A 6,418-nucleotide genomic window follows, 5' to 3' on the forward strand; every position below is an offset into this window, starting at 1 on the left:
CCCCCTCTCTAGTAAAAATACAAAAAATTACCCAGATGCAGTGGCGCACGTCTGTAATCCCAGCTACTTGGGAGACTGAGGCAGGAGGATCACTAGAACCCGGGAGGCGGAGGTTGTGGCGAACCCAGATCGTGCCACTGCACTCCAGCCTGGGCGACAGAGTGAGACTCCTTCTTAAAAAAAAAAAAAAAAAAAAAAAAAAAAAAAAAAAAAAAAGAATATTAGGAACAATGACATAATCATATAATTGGAGATGGGGCTGAAATATAGGGGCATATTGATTAAATGAATGTGCAATTAAGTAAAATTATTCAAAATATTGTCTGTGGCAGCTTAGGGGCAGAATGTGAAGTAATAAGCAACAATTTTAGTTTTTCTCACATCTTATTAGATAGCTAGTAATGATAGCTATCTAATTATCTATCATTAGACAGTTAGCTATCTAATGATAGATAATTCAGATGTGCTGTTGATATCACAGTAACCCTCCTTCCATTTCCTTCCTCCCTCCCTCCCTTCCTTCCTAGTAGTAACAACTCTCATGTTTTTGTCCAGACTGCCTTTTAAAGGTCTCTACTATCCCACAGGCATAGAAGCCAATTCTTCTGCTCTTTGATGAGTGCAGTTGCTTCAGGCTGTCTCACCAAATCTCACCTTCCCAACCTACTCTTGTGCCTCCCATGTAAGATGCAGATTTGATTCTTGCCAATGAACATCCCTTCATCTTCCACTTCAGTCCCACGCCAGGTTCTGATGATTTCTTGCTTTACTATGTTCTACAACGTTGCCGTGCCTTGGACATAGATTTGGTTCTTTTATTAGTCTGGGTTCTACAAAGAAAAAGAACCAATAGGAGCTATATGTATGTAAATATTAGCTATTATAAATATGTATCTATTATATATTATATTATATATGTATCTATTATATATTATACATTATATTATATATATTATAATTATATGTTATATATTATATATTACATATATACTTACTTATCATAAGAAATTGGCTCATATACAGATTCAGTGGTATTCCTATCAAACTACCAATATCATTTTTACAGAATTAGAAAAAACTGTTCTAAAATTCATATGGAACCAAAAAAGAGCACAAATAGCCAAAGCGGTCCTAAGCAAAAAGAACAAAGCTGGAGCCATCACACTACCCAACTTCAAAATACAAGGCTACAGTAACCAAAACAACATGGTATTGGTACAAAAATAGACACAGAGACCAGTGGAACCGAATAGAGAGCCCAGAAATAAAGCCACACACTTACAGCCATCTGATCTTTGACAAAGTTGACAAAAATAAGCAATGGAGAAAGGACACTCTATTCAATAAATGGTGCTGTGATAGCTGGCTAGCCATATGCAGAGAATGAAACTGTACTCCTATCTTTTACCACATACAGAGATTAACCCAAGATGTATCAAATTTTTAAATGTAAGACCTCAACCTATAGGAATCCTAGAAGAAAACATAGGAACACCATTCTGGATATCAGCCTTGAGGAAGAATTGATCACTAAGTCTTCAAAAGCAATTGCAACAAAACAAAAAACTGACAAGTGGGATCTAATTAAACTAAAGAGCTTCTGTACAGCAAAAGAAACTATCAACAGTGTAAATAGACAACCCACAGAATGGGAGAAAATATTTGCCAACTATGCATCGAACAAAGGTCTCATATCCAGGATGTGTAAGGAACTTAATTCAACAAGCAGAAAACTAATAACCCCATTGAAAGATGGGCAAAGGACTGAACAGACACCTCTCAATAGAAGACATACAAGCAGCCAACAAACATATGAAAAAATGCTCCACAACGCTAATCATCAGAGAAATGCATATACAAATCACAACTGAGAAACTATCTCACATCAATCAGAATGGCTAGTATTAAAACGTCAAAAAATAACAAATGCTGGTGAGGCCGTGGAGAAAAGGGAATGCTTATACACTGTTGGTGGGAATGTAAATTAGTTCAGCCATTGTGGAAAGCAGTTTGGAGATTTTTCAAAGAACTGAGTTGAGGCCAGGGGCAGTGACTCATGCCTAAAAGCCCAACACTTTGGGAGGCCAACGTGAGAGGACTGCTTGGGTCCAGGAGTTTAAGACAAGCCTGGGCAACATAGCAAGACCCTGTCTCTAAAAAAAAAAATTAGCTGGGGAGAAAAAAAAAAGAACTGAGAGTGGAACTACCATTCAACCTAGCAATCCCATTACTGAGCATATACACAAAGGAAAAATAAATCATTCTACCAAGAAGACACATTCACTCATGTTGACTGCAGCACTATTCACAATAACAAAGACATGGAATCAATCCAGGTACCCATCCAGGGTGGACTGGACAAAGAAAATATGGTACATATATAACATGGAATACTATGCAGCCATAAAAATGAATGAAATTATATCCTTTGCAGCAACATGGATGTAGCTGGAGGCCATTATCCTAAGTGAATTCAGGCAGAAACAGAACACCAAGTACTGTATAACCTCACTTATAAGTTGTAGCTAAGCATTGGGTACACGTGGACATGAAGATGGCAACAACAGACATTGAGGACCACTAGAGTGGAGAGAGAGGGAATGAGGCAAGGGCTGAAAAACTACCTATTGGGTACTATGCTCACTACCTGGGTGACAGGATCATTCCTATCTCAAACCCCAGCATCATGCAATATACCCATGTAACAAAAGTGAACATGTACCCCCTGAATCTAAAATAAAAGTTAAAATTATTTTTTAAAAAAGAAATTGGCTTACCTGGTTATGAAAGCTGAAAAGTCCTAAGATTTACATTCAGCAAGCTGGAGATTCAGGATTGCTGATGGTATAGTTGTATTTTGACCTGAGAACCAGAAAGGCCAATAGTGTAAGATCCAATCTGAGTCTGAGTTTGAAGGCAGGAGAAGATAGATGTCCCACCTCTAACATAGTCAGGCAGAAAGAGTAAATCCTCCCTTATTCAACCTTTTGTTCTATTCAGGTCTCCCACAGATTGGATGATGCCCATCCACACTGGGGAGGGTAATCTCCTTTTTTTCAGTCTACCAATTTAAATATTAATCTCACCCAGATTAATATCTAACCCTCACAGACACACCCAGAATAGTGTTTAACCAAATATGTAGGCATCCCATGGCCCAATAAATTTGACACATGAACACGACCATCACGAGTTAACTCTTTGTCAGCTTGGCACCCAACATGCATCTCTTTAACCACACTTAATCTCCATATAAAATGACAAGACCACAGTTCCACCCAATATGATACAACTCTCCTACAAGGAAAAATGCACTAACCCCTTCCCTAGAAGAAGAGGTAAAGTACTTGAGTGATGTTTACTCTTCTTGAGATGTCATAACTTAAGTGCTATGATATAAAATTAGCAATACATTATAATGTTTCTTGAGACAAGGTCTCACTCTGTGGCCCAGGCTGGAGTGCAGTGGTATAATCCTGGCTCACTGCAGTGTCCACTTCCTGGGCTTGAGTGATCCTCCCACCTCAGCCTCCTGTGTAGCTGGGACCACAAGTGCATGCCACGATGCCTGGATCGTTTTTAAATTTTTTGTAGAGGCAGGGTCTCCCTTTGTGGCCTAGCTGGTCTTGAACATCGCGGCTCAAGTAATCCTCTTGTCCCAGCCTCCCAAAGTGCTGGGATTACAGACATGAGCCATTGTGCCCAACAAATTAATGATATAGTACTTAAATACTATGATATATAGTCAATATGTGACATGATAGGGGAATGAGGGAAGGAAACAAAGATATTTTGCATACACACAAATATATTCATAAAATAAAGAGAAATACTCATGACAATTACAGTTTTTGTAACTGGTCATGTGGTTGTAGCTGGTATTTATAACTACTTTCTTGCACTACCCATTCTGTATTCCCTTTGCCTTCAGCAAACACCTCAGCTGGTTATGGTTCTTTGCCTGGTGGAGTGACCCAAACCTTCATTCCTGAAGGGTCTGGGCCACTTTTTGTCCTGCCTGGATTGGGTTGCTGCAGCTTCTCACTGACCTTAATAATGGGGCATGGTAATACTAAAGAGATGCCCTGCAGCAAACTTGTCCAGCCTGTGGTCCACGGGCCGCCTGCAGCCCAGGACGGCTTTGAATGTGGCCCCACACAAATTCATAAGGTTTCGTAAAACATTATGAGATTTTTTGGCGATTTTTTTTTTTTTTTTAGCTCATCAGCTATCATTAGTGTTAGCGTATTTTATGTGTGGCCCAAGACAATTCTTCCAGTGTGGCCCAAAAAAGCCAAATATTGGACACCCCTGCCCTAAGGGATCTCCTGTATTCCAGACATACTCTTCCTTACCTCCACTGTGGTGTAGTAGTCCAATTTCACCTTGGTAATCAGGATCAGTCATCCCAGCCAGCATAGTCACTCCTTTCCTTGCCTGCTGAGTGAGAGGCTTGAGGAATACAAAGTAGCTGGGTGGCAGTGTTAACTTCCAGTTCAATGGAATTATTATTGTGTCTCCTGGTGGAAGCATTTCTCCCTTTGGAACTAAGATCTCTAAGCCAGCAAAACATAAGGTCATGGGAACAGGAAGTAAAAATTTTGCTAGTAGGTCACTAGGGATAGTAGTGAGTGGTGACATTCCTATTTCCATCACTTGATTCCTGGACTCATGAATCCTGGCTATAAGGAGAAGCAGCATCATATACTGAATGCTGGTTCAGAACATATGCAGCCGTCTGGCGGAATGCTGCTCCGGCCCTGCTATAACAACCTTTAAAAGACTATTCCACTGTTTTATCCAACAAACTGCTTCAGGATGGTGGGGAACATGGTAAGACCAGTGAATTTCGTGAGCACAGCTCCATTGCTGTGAAGTGAATTCCTTGATTAGCAGAAGCAATACTGTATGAATACTGAATTCTATAAATCCATGGATGGTAGTTTTGGCAGAAGCATTGCATGCAGGGAAGGCAAATTTGTACCCAGAGTGTCTGTTCCAGTAAGAACAATCACTGACCTTTTCATGATGAAAGCACGCCAATGTGATCAACCTGCCATCAGGTAGCTGGCTGATTAGCCTTGGGAATGGTGCCATACTGGGAGCTCAGTGTTGGTCTCTGCTACTGGAATATCAGGCACTTAGCAGTGGTCATAGCTAGGTTGACCTTGTTGAGTGGAAGTCCATGTTGCTGAGCCCATTCATAGCCTTCTTTCTTGCCATCCTGGCCACTTTGTTCTTGAGGCCACTGGGCAATGATAGGGGTGACTGAGTAAAGAGGCTCACTGATCTCTATGGAATAGAGCATCCTATGCACTTGATTAAAATCTTCTTCGCTGAGGTCACCCTTTGGTGAGCATTCGCATAGGACACGGACACCTTCAAGATTTTTGCCCATTCAGATAGCTCTATCCATGTACTTCTTCCCCACATTCCCTTGCTACCAATTTTCCAATCATGTTCCTTCCAATCCCTGATCATCCAGGCAAACCATTGCCGATAGACCATATACTGGCATATTCTTGCACATGTGGTCATTTCTCCTTCCTAGCAGAATGAGCAACCATGTGCACTGCTCAAAACTCTGGTCATTGGGAAGATTTCTATTCACCAATGTCCTCCAGGAATGTCTCAGAAAGAGGCTGAAGTGCTATAGCTATCCACTTTCAAGTGGTGCTTGTATATTGTGCAGAACCAGGTTCAAGTCTTCTGTTCCTCTGTCAATTGATTTTAGGGAACTCCCCATAAGGCCACAGGTGAGACTGGGAGAAAGAAGGCAGTGTAGCAGCAGTGGGGACCACAGGCATTTCATGTAGCCTGCTTGTGCCTTCAGGGCCTGCTTGGGATAAGTCATGTATATACTGCTTCCATTCAATGATGGAGTGCTGTTATGCATGCCCAACTTTATGGCTGGGTGGGTCAGATAACACCCAGTTCATGATGGGCAACTCAGGTTACCTGGTAACTTGGTGATCCATGGTTAAGCATTCAGTTTCTACTAAGGTTCAGTCACAGGCCAAGAACTATTTCTTAAAAAGAGAGTAGTTATCTGTAGAGAATGGCAGGGCTTTGCTCCAAAATCCTATGGACCTGGGCTGTGACTCACATAGGCCTGCCAAAGGCTCCAAACAGCACCCTAATTGAAAACTGACACCATAAGCAGCACTGGATCTGCTGAATCATATGGACCAACTGACAGAGTAGATTGCATGTCAGACTGGATCTGTTGTAGTCTTCTGTTATTTTGGGCCCCACTCAAAACTAGCAGCTGGGTAGGCACAGTGGCTCACGTCTGTAATCCTAGGACTTTGGGAGGCTGAGGTGGGAGGTCTCTTGAGTCCAGGAGTTTGAGACTGGGCAACATAGGGAGACCCCATATCTACAGGCAAAAAAAAAAAAAAAATAGCCAGGCTTGGTG

General features: G+C 41.4%; 1 long non-coding RNA gene across 1 annotated transcript; it reads right to left on the minus strand.

Annotated features, from left to right (window-relative positions):
- Window positions 1–473: 473 nt before the first annotated feature.
- On the minus strand, window positions 474–4,445 carry LOC139360583 (uncharacterized). Its single transcript, XR_011618066.1, has 3 exons — window positions 4,356–4,445; window positions 2,778–2,862; window positions 474–830 (listed from the first exon to the last, which is right to left on the minus strand). It is a non-coding gene; the product is annotated as an uncharacterized lncRNA (long non-coding RNA).
- Window positions 4,446–6,418: the final 1,973 nt, after the last annotated feature.

This window comes from Macaca nemestrina, chromosome X, assembly GCF_043159975.1.
Source record: "Macaca nemestrina isolate mMacNem1 chromosome X, mMacNem.hap1, whole genome shotgun sequence".
NCBI lineage: Eukaryota > Metazoa > Chordata > Mammalia > Primates > Cercopithecidae > Macaca > Macaca nemestrina.